At 38.0% G+C, this 15,783-nt stretch overlaps 1 protein-coding gene across 1 annotated transcript in view; it reads right to left on the bottom strand.

Annotated features, from left to right (window-relative positions):
- The window catches only part of CDH8 (cadherin 8), a 1,195,405-nt gene that overhangs the window by 795,739 nt on the left and 383,883 nt on the right, over positions 1 to 15,783 (bottom strand). The window contains exon 9 of the mRNA XM_079908493.1: positions 3,463 to 3,533. The gene's annotated coding sequence lies outside the window, so the exon portion shown is untranslated. The remainder of the gene's footprint in view (positions 1 to 3,462; positions 3,534 to 15,783) is intronic.

Below are 15,783 nucleotides of genomic sequence, written 5' to 3'. Positions count from 1 at the left end.
AGACTATACAACCATGATGTTTGCAAGGAGATCTGGAAAATCCCATCTCATTTGTAAAGATAAATTAGACACATTTTTGTTTTGCTATCACAAGCATCTACACAGCCCTGGTCTAGCCGAATGCTTTAACATACCTGATACATGCAATCAGCATCACTCCAGTCTCTGCTCCAGATAAAAACCATGCGGGGGGCTTCCCTGGTGGCGCAGTCGTTGAGAATCTACCTGCTAATGCAGGGGACACGGGTTCGAGCCCTGATCTGGGAAGATCCCACATGCCGCAGAGCAACTAGGCCCGTGAGCCACAATTACTAAGCCTGCACGTCTGGAGCCTGTGCTCCACAACAAGAGAGGCCGCGACAGTGAGAGAGGCCCACGCACCACGATGAAGAGTGGCCCCCCACTTGCTGCAACTAGAGAAAGCCCTCACACAGAAACGAAGACCCAACACAGCAAAAATTAATTAATTAATTAATAAATTCCTACCCCCAACATCTTCTTAAAAAAAAAAAAATGTGGGATAAATCCAATCACTAATCTGCAAGTATGCATCCCACTAATCGCTTTGCAAAAGCAGTGCCTGATGGTTTAACATGGTTTCTTCTTTATATTACTAGTTTTCCATTTAATCTTGGGTTTGAAGTATGAGAGGTCTGTTCGGCACCTTTCTGATGTGCATCAGGAGAGAATATTAATTGCAGTGTTCTCCATAGGGTAAGGGTAAAGGAGGCAGAATAAAATGGAGAAATATTAAAGTTCAAGCTACATATTAATGAAAAAAAACCCTACTGCTGGCTTTACTTACCTATATTTTGCCATATTTTATTCCATAAGACAACACAATTCTGGTGGGAGCTGATTAACTTGTGATCTGTACCTGAGCCTCCAGTGTAGTTTTAAAGAAATGGTCTGTTCTAAAGGGATAGTAATACTGGAGAGTGGCTAACCAATCCAATCATACTCACTTTCGTGAGAAATTTGAATAGGAGGCATACAGAGAGGTATTTTTGTGTCCACAGCAGCTGGGAGACATATGGGGTGAAGGGAGTAAGCAAAAGCTGTAAGGGAGTATAAACCATGAATAAGCCAAAACCATAAGATAGTTGTCACAGGGAAACTCAAATAACACTACTAACAGCTAACAGTTGTGGAAGATTTGCAATAGTCAGGCACTGTCCTGAATACATTAATGGAGTTTTATCACATACCTATGAAATACGCATCTCACCATTCTAATTTTACGTGCAGTGAAACAGAAGTATAAGCAGATTGAACATCCTCCTCAAGTTTAAAGAATCGATACATGAATGAGCTGAGGTTTGAACACAGGCAGTCTTATCCCAGACTCTCTACTCTTACCCATTCCACGGCATTACCTCTCCTGGAGCGACTGGGACAATGTAATTTTGCTATGGTATCTTAAATAACGTTCTTTAAGGGGCCCTGAGGACAAACATTTTCTGTGCCTTTTCATTTGGCTCCTGTGTCCTTATAATAAGCCTTAGCTGCTTCCCCTCTGTCCTTGCAACACATTCATGAGCTTTTGGACCAAGTTCTGCTCGTCATGAGAGGTTATACTATGGGAAAATCACTGAAGTTACCTGACCCTTGGTTTCTCCTCTGTAACCTAGGAATAATAATAATAACAATAACAACAAGGTGACTGAGGGGTGTGGGATACAGATGTTCAGGAAACACTGTTGGACACAGCCTTTTTACCATCTAACACAGGACTTAGAACAGCTGTCTAAGGAAGTTATTTGATTAAACTCAAGAGAACTCAATATGCCGAATAAATAATAAATGCTCACTAAGATGCCAAAGCTCTTTCTGTGAAAATTTACTCTTTTTTTTTCCCCTCTCTATGATATTTCAGCTAGATTGCACTGGGGGTTACTTACACGCTACAAAATGAATCTTTCACGCAAAGGAAAAATGGAAAGTGGTGATATGTTCATTTCTCTGGTTTGAGGGTTTTGGGGGTGTTTTTGTTGTTGTTTTTCATTCTGCATTAGCTATATGGCATACATAACCCCCCTTTTTTTTCCTGAAGGGACAGATCTTACAAATCACTCCTCAATTCTGAACAAATATTGTAGTGAACATTGCTGCTAGGAAGAATCTTGCCTCAAGGCAAGATTGACTTATTGTCAACTAGCTTTCAGAGAAGCTGAAATTATGTTGTTTTGCTCAACTAATATCACCTTTAGCATCATGTTTTTCAAAGTGTAAATGTAAAAACAGTAGAGCAAGGATCCCTTCTTCTTCTACTTCCTTTTTTTTTTTTTAAATTTACAGACCTCCCCCGGCATGTGTACTCACCCATAGTTTCACACAAGTCTAGAGCATGAGCCCACGGTACTGAATTATTTTTAAAGTTTTCTTCATCTCACTAAGTCAATATAATTTTGTCCCATGTAAAAATAAAATAGTGACAAAAAGTTACACACACACACACACACACACACACACACACACACACACACACACACATATATACACACACATATATACACATGTACACTTATATGTACATAATCATTAGCATCTACAGTTACCAAAAGTAACTGAAGATGGTAAGGACTAGACGTTTCATGACAAGTAACAATCATTTTTTGTTTGCTTGTTTGTTTTTGAGCATCTATAACTAGCCAGACAACAGCTTTAGGTGTTTATTTAATTCCCAGCAACGCTTTGAGAAGAACATTTTTACCTTATATTATTCATCTGAAATTCAAATTATGGCTAGTTTACTGCAATACAACTCTTGATATTTTATAATGATGCCCTGGATGTCTTCGCCTTCTAAATGGGGTTTGGGGCTGTATTTTGGATTCCTGGAAATTTTCAGTTGTGCATTTAATGTTTCTAATCAAAGTTCATATCATTTAATTTGTGAGGTTCTTCTCTTGAAGTTTAAAGTTTTATGAAATTGTAGAACTTTACACAACAGGGCAGCCAATTGTATAGTCAAATTCTTTTTAAGTAAAGTATGTGGGTAAGACTAAACTTCAATAATTTTGTGTCTTTTTATTTCTCCTTTTCTGAGAAAAACGGTAGTAGCTCATTGTCTTGGATGCATAAGAGCATTCATATTTAAAATGCTAAAGTTAAAAATCTGCATTATAATGAAACTGGTAACTGTCCAATGTCTTATTCTAAACCATAGGTTTCAAACATTCTACCTTCAGGGGCAAGAAGTCAAACTTTCGACCTAAGATAAAGATTTGAAAAAATATCATAAAATTTAAATGCCTTTAATTATAATTTTTAAAAATAGGTCTATTTCATATCTTATTTCTACCTTGTCTTCATCAATGTAAGCCTGTGACATAAATTTTAATACATGATTTATGGTTACAAATTCATTTTTTCATTCTCATTTATTATGGGGTGTCACATTCTATCATGCCTGCATTTAATCACCTCCTGTCTGCATATTAATGGTTACAAATATGATACCTGTGTAGACCGAAGAAGCCAGGAGCTTAGCTGTCTCAGAGTGTAACGGTTGAGTGCCTTGAAAAGTGGGGCTGGGAAAAAAAAAAAAAAAACTTTAGATGTCTTTGTACATGCATATGCATTACAGAATAACTCATGTAGTGAAAAAGAGGGTTTTCTACTGTGTAGAGTCAATTTGTTTAAATCGATTTTTCATAAGCCCCCATAATCTGTACATCCATAACTGTATTGAACACATAATAAGCCTTGTGTCAAAATTAGGTGAGATCATTGCCAAGACATTGCCAAGTTTTAGTGTGTCAAGTTTAGACCAAGAGGAAATATGCCAATGCCCCTAGGTGCATTCATTTATATTGACACATTTCATGTATCATTGGCTAAAATGCATAAATGAAAAGGCATGTTTTTAGGAAGTTAGTGTTTATCTGAACTTGATGACATATGGTTTTGAGAGCTGAACAGGGAATTTTCAATTAAAGATGAGTAGAGAAACTGTTGCTACTAAATTATAGGTGCTTGACAAAAAGCATGTGCTCAATATATGTTTTATTAAGGAATAAGTATTTTATTTTCTCTTGCCAACAAATAGTACCTGGGAGCTGTATCTGGTATTAATGCAAATTGAGTTGCAATACCACCCATGGAAATGGTACAGTGGGCTAGATGTGGAGGAGGAAAAGGGGCTGAGTTCTAGTAACAAACTACAAGAAAAGGAGAAACAAATCATGGGCAGGGCACCAGCTGCAAAGAACAAAATCAAACCAAGATCAACGAACAGACAAAAATACATGGGAAGGAAAGGAATTGTGACAAGCTTCGGAGGAGAGGTAATTTGGGAAGTAAAGTACAAAGTGTTAGTATAATCAGGAAAGAACTAAGTCTGTGATCAGTGACAGTGTGTGCTGCTGACTATGCAAATTGAGGTTAAGTTTGAGGACTTCAAGAACCCATTAGGAAGGAGGAAGTGTATTAATTAAGAGGAGTTGCATGCATGATTGGTATTGTAGTAGAGAAACAGAAATAGGATAAGTTGTCTTCCTTGGCCTCCAGGATGACTACATGGGAAGAGTCTCCTAACACACGCACATGCACGTGCACGTGTGAAGACAAAATAACTGAAGACATGCTAAAGTATAGAAATGAAAAGAGAAGAGAAGATGGTTCGTCATGGATGTCTATGTGGCCATAGTTAAGGACTGAGAATAAAGGCATATGGACCTTTATTTTCAAAAGGGGATATTGGTCTTGAAATAAACCGGACAAGCCTCCAAAAATCTCTGTTAGCCCAGTTTCTTGTTTCTAAAGGAGAAAAGCTTCTAGACAGAAGCTTCATGGTTGAAACATAAGGTTCCTGGCCAATATTCCTTTGATTCTATCTATATATTTTTTGTCCTTTTAGGCAAAACTTTAAAATTAAAACATCAGTGTAATAAAAGAAGGCCTATGAAGCTGTTAAGCCACTTCACTTATAGAAATGTAGGTTTATGAGACAGAAGGGAAATTGTACTTTCCCAGAGGATCTGAAGAATTATTTGTGCCTTTTCAGATATGACGAAGTTCACATGAGTAGTAACTCCTTTGGATGTCAACAAAGTCAACAACACCTTTTCAAGGAAATACATTGTACAATTAAAAATTTCAACAGCTAATAAAAGTACAACAGTGTTGCTCTGTAAACACTGTGGAATTGCCAGGTATGTTATGTGTGCTTTCCCATACCCGGTATTTAATACCTCTCCAGCTGTCTTCCATTCAAGAAAGCACATCATCTACAACTTTACAGGTGACTGATATTATTCTGGTAACTTGAATCTGCCCTACTGTATAAATTTAATGACCATTGATTTAAACTAAATTGCTTGTGATGATACAACTTAGGCCATGATCTTAATGGCTGAACACTTCCCCTAAGTATCACCTTTTTCTGAGGAAGGAGCAGAATGGGACTTTGTAAGATTTATTAAAACACAGGGTGGAAAATATAGGTATTTATTTACTTTGGTTGATAGGTATTTTTAAATATCATTAGACTATTTGCCTTAAGCAACTCAAGGACATACACAAACAAATGTAAACACATTTCTCTTTAATAAGAAAACAACACTAAAAATATAAAATTGAAATATTCATTTTAAATATATAAAATATTTTATCATATAAAATATTTTTTAAAATCTATTTTAACCATACCAATATATGCGACCAACCCCCATTTCTCACTGCTCTCTTGTTCTTAAGCCTCTCTGTATGTAGTTAAAAAAGCACTGAATATGGTGTAAGAAAACTTGGTTTTATATAACTCCCACCCTGGCCCTGTCTCACTGTGTACCTTTAGACAAGTTTCTTAACTTCTCTAAACTTTTCATTTTTCTCACCTGTAAGTTTGAAATGGGGACATATGTGTAGGAGAATTAAATGAAATAAGTAATTATAAGATGAATTATGGGAGCTTAATTATATATTATATGAATATACCATATATTATGCCACATTAACATACAATATTCAACGTGTACATACATATATATCACAAAATCAAGTAAGCATCAATGAGTTTTTTAAATGAAATTTTGTAAAAGTTGTCAAAGTCAATTACTGATGCTTAAATTTTGCAGTTCCACCTCATGGGAACTTTCAGAATATCGTATTTAAAATACACTATAAAGTCAGAAATACTAGCATTAGCCTCACTGGTATGCTGTGAAGACGAATTAGTACTTTTAAAGTGCTGAGGACCAAGCCAGGCACAGGTTAAACATTCAATAAATGTCAGCTATTTTTTTATCATTCCCACAACTCATCACCTGATTTGTTAACTTTCTCTTTAGTTATTCCCATGGCTTGGTTCTTTATCCCTCTTACTTCCTTTGATCTCTCTCTCAAGCTGATGCCAAGCTAATCTTGGCATCAGAGCTAAACTTTAGCTCTAATCTTTGTGCTTCCCTGAACAAAAACTGGATAGGTCCCCAAATGCCTTTCTTCTTTTGGCATTCAAAGCTCTTCCACAATCTGGAACCATCTTAACCCTCCAGACTTAGGTCTCCATGTCTCTTTTACTCCAAGACTCAAGCATACAGACATCCCTATGCCGCCCTCTGATCAGCCTTCCCTTTTGCATAAGCAGTGGTCTCCTTCCCCTGAAATCTTTTAACCTTTCCTTCTGTGCTTATTAGACATCTCCAAGGCCTATAAGGACAGTGTATTACTTAATGTAAACTGACTGACTGCTGTAAAAATAAAAAGAATATCTCAAAACATAAAAGTTTCATGCAATAAAAGTGATGTACATCATGGTCCAATGAGTCAGAATGGTCAACATGGAAGGAGAAAATCTGGAAGACCACACTGGGGTTTTATGGTCCACATGGTAAATGGCATAAGACACTTCCAGTTGTATTTCACTGGCTGAATTCAGTCAAGTGATACATATTAACTATATGGGAGACAGGAAAAATTTAGTGTTCCTGAGTGCAGTGGAAGAAAATTTAACAGTGTTAGCGAAAATAGCACTTTTCTCCACCACATTACCTCTGTCCTCAGACTTCCTCCCTTCCCTTCCCTTTCCTCTCCGCCAGCCTCCCTCTTCCCTTCTCCAGTTATATTCATTCTCTGCTGCTAGCTGATCTCACCAATCTTTTACCTGAAAAAACAAACAATAACAAAAAAACTATACTAATCATGCCCAAATTTCTTTCTCCAGCAACAGCATCTCCCCTGAAACCTAGAAGGATATATCCAACTATCTTTCAAACACCTGCACTCGGATATTTCATAGACATTTTAAACTTATCAAGTTTAAATAAAACTAATGATTAGCCCAGACCCCAAACCTGGTCATCCTGAATATTCCAACTCTGTAAATGGCAATTCTTAGAGTGTTCCAGAAAAATTTCTCTCTCTCTCTTCAAAATTCATATAAAAGTCCTAAATATTTTACCTTTGAATTGCATCCTGATTCTGAGCGCTCACCTAGCCACCACTTGGATCCTTAGATGAGAGCTCACCACTCTCATCTCTCACCTGGATCACTACAATGACCTCTTAACTGATTTTCTTTTTTCTCCAAGTATATCCCCTGCAATTTATTTTTAACAATTGTCCAAAATAATTCTTTTAAATCTTAGTACAGAATATATCACTCCATTCCTAAAAGCTCGCTAATGTTTTCCCATATTCCACAGCACAAAGTCTTAAAATGGCCTCAGGATACATGTCCTGCCCTCTCCCTGCTTCTTTGACCTCACCTCCTACCTACCCATCTTCCCTTAGCTAATTCCACCCTGTCTGCCTGGTCACTTTCCTAGTTCTTAAACGTGAAAAGTCTGCTTCCACCTCCCGCACTTGAGGTGCATTGCTCCACCCACCCGCATAGCGCCTCTCCAGTCGCTACCAGGTATCTTTGAAATTTCATCCCAAATGTCATCCTATTAAAGATGACTTCCCGGGCTTCCCTGGTGGCTCAGTGGTTGAGAGTCCGCCTGCCCATGCAGGGGACACTGGTTCGCGCCCCGGTCTGGGAAGATCCCACATGCCACGGAGCGGCTGGGCCCATGAGCCATGGCCGTTAAGCCTGTGCGTCCGGAGCCTGTGCTCCGCAATGGGAGAGGCCACAACGGTGAGAGGCCCGCGTACCGCAAAAAAAAAAAGATGACTTCCCAAAAACCCCATATAAAATTACAGCCATCTCCATATATATATCCACTTTCTTCCACTTTACCCTGATTAACTCTTTTTCCCTCATTCTATTTATCATCAGAGAACGTATTATTTATTATGACTTTCTAGAGAGGCTTATATAAAACTGCAGCTCTCAAACTTCCTTCTCCTCTATCCTGCTTTACTGTTTTTTTCCCCTTATAAAACATCACCAAAGAATATATTATTTAATTTGTTGTTTGCTTGTTGTATTCGTTTTTTTATGGCTGCTGTAACAAATTTCCACAAATTTAGCAGCTCAAAAGACACAAATTTATAAATCTGTAGGTCAGAAATCTAACGTAGGTTTCATGCTAAAATCAAGGTGTTGGCAAGGCTAGAATCTTTTTCTGGAGGCTCTAGGGAAAATGTATTTCCTTACTCTTCCCACCTTCTCAAGGCTGCCTGCATTCCTTAGCTCATGACCCCCTTCCATTTTCAAAGCCAGTAATGTCTGGTCAAGACTTTCTCACATCATTGCTGTGACTTCGACAATTTTGCCTCCTTTATTCCATATTTAAGGACCCTTGAGATTACACTGGGCCCAGCCAGATAATCCAGGATGGTCTCCCAATCTCAAGGTCAGCTGATTAACAAACTTAATTCTGTATATAGTCTTAACTCCCCTTTGCCATAAACTTAACACGTTCACATGTTCCAAGGATTAGGATGTGGGTATCATTTTGCCTAATACACTTTTTTTTTTTTTTTTTTTTTTTTGCGGTACACGGGCCTCTCACTGTTGTGGCCTCTCCTGTTGCGGAGCACAGGCTCCGGACGCGCAGGCTTAGCGGCCATGGCTCACGGGCCTAGCCGCTCCGCGGCATGTGGGATCTTCCCAGACCGGGGCACGAACCCGCATCCCCTGCATGGGCAGGCGGACTCTCAACCACTGCGCCACCAGGGAAGCCCAACCTAATACACTTTTTGTTTTCTCTCTCCCTGGTCCTCAAAAGAATATAAGTGTTGAGAGGATAAGGATTTTGTTTCACTACTCCATTTCTGCAGCTGCATTGTTCTTGGTATATAGTAGTCCAATAAATATTTCTTGGATAAATAAAACAGCAGGTTAACGGCAGCACCAGGCAGAAATGCTAAGATGTAAGTGACTCTTGAATTCTCAATGTCAGGTATGGCCTAAAGCCATGCTATTGAGTTTGGTCTGTGGACAGGCAGTGATATCATCTAAGAGTGTTAGAAATGCAGACCCTCAGGCACCATCCCCAAACTGTTGAATCTAATTCAGCAGTTTTACAAGATCTTCCAGTGACATATAAGCAATGTTTGAGAAACAGTAGCCTAACAAACATAAAAAACAATCAATCAATCTAAAGGGATTTACAAAGGTCTTACTCTCTGTGCCTGGGGTGTTCAATGGCTGGACATTCACGACCACTGATCCAAACGTGCACATATGTCAAATTTCCTTTGCCCCGTGTACTACATCAACTCTGATCTCTTAAAGCAGTAAAATCCAAGACTTGGATTACTGTTGTTGAGAAGCCCTACACACAAAATCACAAAACAAAGAGGCACAGAACATGGAAAAGTCTCTACCCCTTTGCAGCACAAAGAAAACAAAAAAGGCACTCAGCACAGAACAACTGTCTGAATCATTTCAACTCTTTTGCTGAGGAAAAAAAATTAAAAATACCATTTTCTTGAAGCCTTTTAACAACAACAAAAGCTTGCAGGAGACTTTTTAAACACCGCTGTGTTTCATCAAGGCTTTTTGACTGCTCCAAAGGATAAGGCTTACTTTTTGTATTATTATTTTGGGTTTGTGTATAAGCATGTATTTTTAAAACACAAAAAGCAAAAGAGGAGAGGTAATTAGGCACTACAATAACAAAACAACTTTTGATTTTAGTTGGCTCACAATGGGATTAAACATATTTTGTAAGAAAAAGTGATTACATTGTTTTAAATTAATTGATCGTCATGGCCTGAGGTCTGTGGCCTTTGGCTTTCCCCTTGGCAAATGGAACAATAAACAATTTCTCAAGGCTCCTTTTGACAACTCAATGCCTTGGCTTTAGGATGTGATATTTTTTCTCATAAGACTAGATTCATCTCTATTTCCAGAAAGGTTTTTCCTCTTGAAAGAGGTAATACTAGATGCTGTGTCCTCTCCCCACAAAATATTAAAATTCCTTTGAATACAGAAAATTTTAGCCCAGTGCCAGAAATCTACACCTACCCATACACACAAATATATATTTATTACAGTGGCTTAAAACACTATCCTTTCTTTCTACTCACTTTTCTGCTAGAATCTAGATGGGACCAGGAAGTCACGCGAGGGTCCTTTGATCTGGACGAAGTTTGGCTGTAGTGCTGCTTCATCTTTCTGGGTCTATGGTCTAACTGGGGCATATGTTTTTCGTGGTGATGTCAGAGGCATAAGAGGACAAGAGACGGCAAAAGCCTCTCCTGCAATATCTAATGAGATCAGTTTCTCAGCCTGAGGAATACTTAGTCCTGAAACTTATTGAAGGTTGACTGATTTGCTAATAGATGTACTGAGTACCACAAAGATGTCATCTTAGTTTCTTCATCCATAACCTGAATGTGATGATGACATCACCAGAGCATTGTTTTGGGAATCACCTATAGAAACGCCTCAGAAAATGTTTAATAAACAATTACAACATGACTGGTCTTTCAGAGTTACCTATCTATTACTTTAATAACAACTTTGCATTATAATGTAGTAAATATGAAACGTCAGTTTAATCGTCTTGCTTATCTATCTCTCAATTGCTACTTACAGCATGGTATACATGAAATAAATTCTGCCTGCCATCACTTACTAGGTGTGAGATCGCAGTCAATTACTAGCAATGAGCCTTAAAGAACCTTTCTTACAAAGCTGGCAAAATAATGCCTCTATCACATTATGTTAAATAGTGAAAGAAGCAATGTTTTATTTGTAAATCACTTAGCAATGCATCTGGTACTTTAAGACACGTAAAAACTCTAGCTCTCTTCACCTATTTAACATTTTTATAACCATAGAAGAGATTAATTTGTCACATGCATGTTTTGTCATAACTAGAGTCATCTCATCTCTACACGTTAAGTTGTAAATACTTTGAGTCTATGCCATAATATTCATTTGCTACCACACCAGCAAAGGGCTGAAATTCAAAAGATTTTTGCAATGTGTTTTCTCTTCCAGGTGTGTATCAGAAATCTAATGAAGTCTGTCTTCCAAAACCTGCTATATCAGCGGGAATGTCTGACAAGGTTTTCAAGGGGGGGCAGGAAGAGATGGTCATATGTTGATCAGGGACAGATGCAAATCCATAAAATAAAATAACATCCTAATTCCATTAGATGCAATATTATGCCATGAAATGTTTAATCGGTTGCATTTTAACAGGGATACATGCTGAATTGCACTCCGGACAATCCTGAGATGTTAAGGACCATATGCTAAATTCCTCAAGGTGCAGTGAGAGGGGCTCACGTGCTTGATAGAGACATGCCAGGCCATCAGCAACGTATGAATTGGATGGCTTCATAACACACGTGTTCTCAGGGGGAGAATTATCTGCAAAAAGTCACAGTCTGAATGAAGAGTTTGCATCCTCTCTTGTACAACTGGAAAGATTATAGTTTTGTATTAAAATTCAATGAAGCCTCAAACTGCTTATTCTTGGGCTATGTATAGAGTTTGTCAGGCTTCTCTTTAGAATTCTTTAGAAAGATGGTCACTCTTGTTTCTTTCACACTTTGTCCATTTGGGTTGGATGGGAAGTGTGATGAGAGGTAACTGCCCCTGTTTATGCAGAGATCATCGCCACCATCATCAATTTCAAGTCATTATTTACTTCATTTATGTCACCTGATCTGATAACCACTTTATGTGCATGATGGTGTTTAATCCCAGCAATACCACTATTATATTTTTAATGCCCATTTTACATATCGGGAGACTACTGCTTAGAGAAATTAAGCGAATTCCTCAAGGTCACACAGCTTATAGATGGCTGAGCCTGGCTTTTGATCCTGGCTCTATACAACAGGTTCTTGCCTATTCTCCTTATGAATAAGTAAGGAGGCTAGATGGTTTGAGGAACTTTATGGATAATATGATGAAATCTGAACAAGTCTATAACATAATTTTGCATCAGGACCAAGCCTTACAGATACTTGAAAAATAAAATTATATTTATCTTTCATGGAAATAAAAGCCAAGACTTAATGTGGCAGCTCCATGGTCATGAGAGTTCATGAAAATCTCAGCTTTCTACCCCAGTATTCCTACTGTATGCCTATTGACCTCAAAATCCAAGATAGTTTCCAGTACTCCAGCGATAGTTTTCACAACTCCAACCATCACATCCATATGCCAGGTGGCAGAGTAGAGAAAAAAGGAAAAGGACACGTCGTCTTCATTTTGGATATCCTTGATGGCCATAAAGCCTTCAGTGATATCTCTCTTGGTGGCACATGGCCTCATCTAGCTTCAAGAAACATTGGAAAATATACCCTATTATGTGGGCAGTAAAGTGCCCAGTTGAAAAGTATGATTCTGGAACAGTGATGCAATGGAAAATAGATGTTAGAACCCGGCAGCACCAAATACCACAAAACCTAAAGCAAATACTCAAAAAAAAAAAAAAAAACATTATTTTCATTTTGAAAAATAACTTAGAAAATATTAATGTCTGTCTTATGGATAAATCTGAATGACCAGTTTATTTTAAAATATTTCCATAAGATTTCAGCACTCATATTTGTATTCCTGCTTATAAAATTGTCAGTAACAAATAGCACCATTTTAATTGTTAGTAATGAAGAATTGTGTCAATTCTACTACATGAGTGATATACACATGCCTAATGAGGGTCAAATTACATCACATCACACTATAAAGACAATGGTTTTATAATAATTTGAACAGAGGAAAATGATCATAGTTTTGATTCCCCCAGCGTACATGGTAGAATTGACATTTCAACTGCAAAAGAACCTGTGACACAGTAGCAATCATAAGGCAAGCAGGGACTTTATTTCAGCCAAACACTCTCTCTTGTCAAGAAAACGTCATGCTTGTTAATGTGAATTTTATTAATGTGTAGTTTTTTTTGTATTTAATTATAAATTTGTGGTTTGTAGTTGTTCATTAGCTATAAGCCTATGAATTTTCTTAACTAGTTTTATGTTTATTGTATAAAAATAATTTTATAGTAAAATTAATTTAAATCAGCATGTGTTCTGTTTTCTTTTTTTTTTTTTTCTTCATTTTAAACAAGTTCATGTACACATTATTCAAATTTCAGAAACACAGACAAGTAAAAAGTGCTTGGTAAATGAAAATAATCACTTGAAGTGGTACAATCAAGTTTACTTCCCAGTCACCTCAAAAAGAGACCTACTCACTTCCCGCTATGCTTTGTATCTCCAGCCCGAGATTAATTGACACTTTTCTAATTCCCTCTTCTCAGCATCCATCATTTCCTTCTGCGTCTCCTGTGTGCTTGTGTGATGGATCAGGAAAGGTTTAATATCAGTGTTCTTGACTGCTCGTTTTGAACCCCTGTAAAATGCAGGGGCTGTGGGGGTCCGTGTGGGCACTTCATGGAAGAGTGACTGATTGTCTGAGTGACTGCCCCATGAATAAAAGCACTGAGTGCAAGTGGAAACGTGTATGTGCGCTGGACAGACCTTCCTGCAAGCAGCCGGGAGTATGGTCAGCTCCTTCAGGGCCAGCCTCAGCTCCAGGGAGCTGCTTCACTGAACTCACTCGCTTCCTGGGCTGCCTGCATCCAGGGACTGAGAGGGGCAGGGCATAAAGATCAAGCCATTTTAGTTTGTTGCAGAACAGCACTGGGTTGGCCGAGGTTTTACCAGGTTTGTATTGTAATTCAACTTCTCCCTCTGCCCAGTCCTGCTTCCTCATCTTCTTTTTGCATGTAATGATGTGTAAGAAACACCTTGCACCCCAAACTACATTTCATCATCTGCTTCTGGGGAACCCAAGCTGTGATCTTGAGTAATTACTGTGTTGCAGGTGCTAGGTTGGTGCTTTTCCTTCCACTCCTGCTTCATTTCCTCAGTTTCTTTAGCAGTCTTTTACACTAAATACTTGTATTATATTCTCATTTTACATCTAAGGATAGTGAAAATCAGAGAAAATCATTTACTTAAAGTCACACAATTGGTAAGTTATAAACGCAGAGTACAGTCAAGACTTCATATCCAGTAGCCCAGCATTCATTCTTTCATTCATTAAAAAAAATCAAAGATAATTTAGTGACTGTTTAATTTGTCAGTCACTGTGCTAGTCCCTGAGTAGGTAAATGGGAAAAAATAATGAGAGAACAGAAATACACCCTCCTCTCTGCCTTGGTAAAACTTACAGTCTAGTGGGAAAAACAGACATTTCCAAAATAATATAGTCTAGTGGGAAATAAGACATTTCTTGTAAACTTCAAGAAATTACAATTTGTTACATCGAAGAAGAGGCACATATGGTCAGGATAAGCTGTACAGGGAAGCTCTGAACAACTACAGGAGATTATAGAGAGCTTTTAGTGAAAAAATACCATTTCATCTGATATGTCAAGGATGAACAAGATTTGCCTAGGCAAATAAGAAAGAATATCTAAGGCAGAAAATGAGATATGCAAAGGCCCTGTGACTGGAGGATCCCTGTAATTGGATCATAGAGAAGGCATAAAATGGTCCAAAATGAGATGAGGGAGATATATATGCACCATAAGGAAGCCCAAGGTAAGGGTTTTTGTCTTTATTACATGAGCGATGAGATGTCATCTAATAATTTTAAACAGTTAGCTCTGCATTTTGAAGTCACCATTTTTCTTTATGGCAAGGAAAAGCAATTAGAGAGGATGAGAATGGATGTGAGAGGCCATCTAGGAAGTCCAAGACAGAGATGTCAAGAGCTTAAAATGGACAGAGCAGATGGACTAGACAGTTAAAGGGGTCAACACTGAAGAACTGGGATATTTCATGCCAGGCATGAAATATGACATATGCAAGTTATCAGTATGCCACTGGATGATTTTAGTGACACTTGTGTTGAACAGAGCAAAATTTCCACTGCAGTACATAAACAACATTAGAAGGAAGAAGAAAGCTAAGCTAATAAAGCCGCAGACCCACAAAGTATAAAAAACAGGAGACAGTGGATCAGACAAAGAATCTGCCTTGGAGAGGTGGTAATACCCGTACTTCTTCTTGTTGGTCCACAGTAAAAATATTCTCATACCTTCTCACAGTAGGTGGATTCCTTAAAGTTTCCTTCTAGTTTAGAGCCACAGTTGTAAGACTTATAATGGGTCCTCTAATTTATAAATATGAAGTCTTCTCTCGACACTCTTGCCCATCTTTGGCTACTAACTTAGGAGAAGCCTTGATCCATAGTACTGCACAGATAACTTTGCCTTGTTGCTAAATTATATTAGGTCTCCCACGCAGATCAATCCTTAAAGTGTGAAACAGCATGCTTGTGAAACTCCTCTATGGATAATAATTTTTGTTTCCTGTACGAAAATTATGTTTATGATTTTATCCATCAGGCTCATCAAAATGCTTGCATGTTCAAGTATTTTAAGGATTGTTTGTTCTTATAAATTAGGTTTTATTTCATTA

The sequence above is a fragment of the Stenella coeruleoalba genome, assembly GCF_951394435.1.
Source record: "Stenella coeruleoalba genome assembly, chromosome: 20".
NCBI lineage: Eukaryota > Metazoa > Chordata > Mammalia > Artiodactyla > Delphinidae > Stenella > Stenella coeruleoalba.
This window is presented reverse-complemented; position numbering and strand designations above follow the sequence as displayed.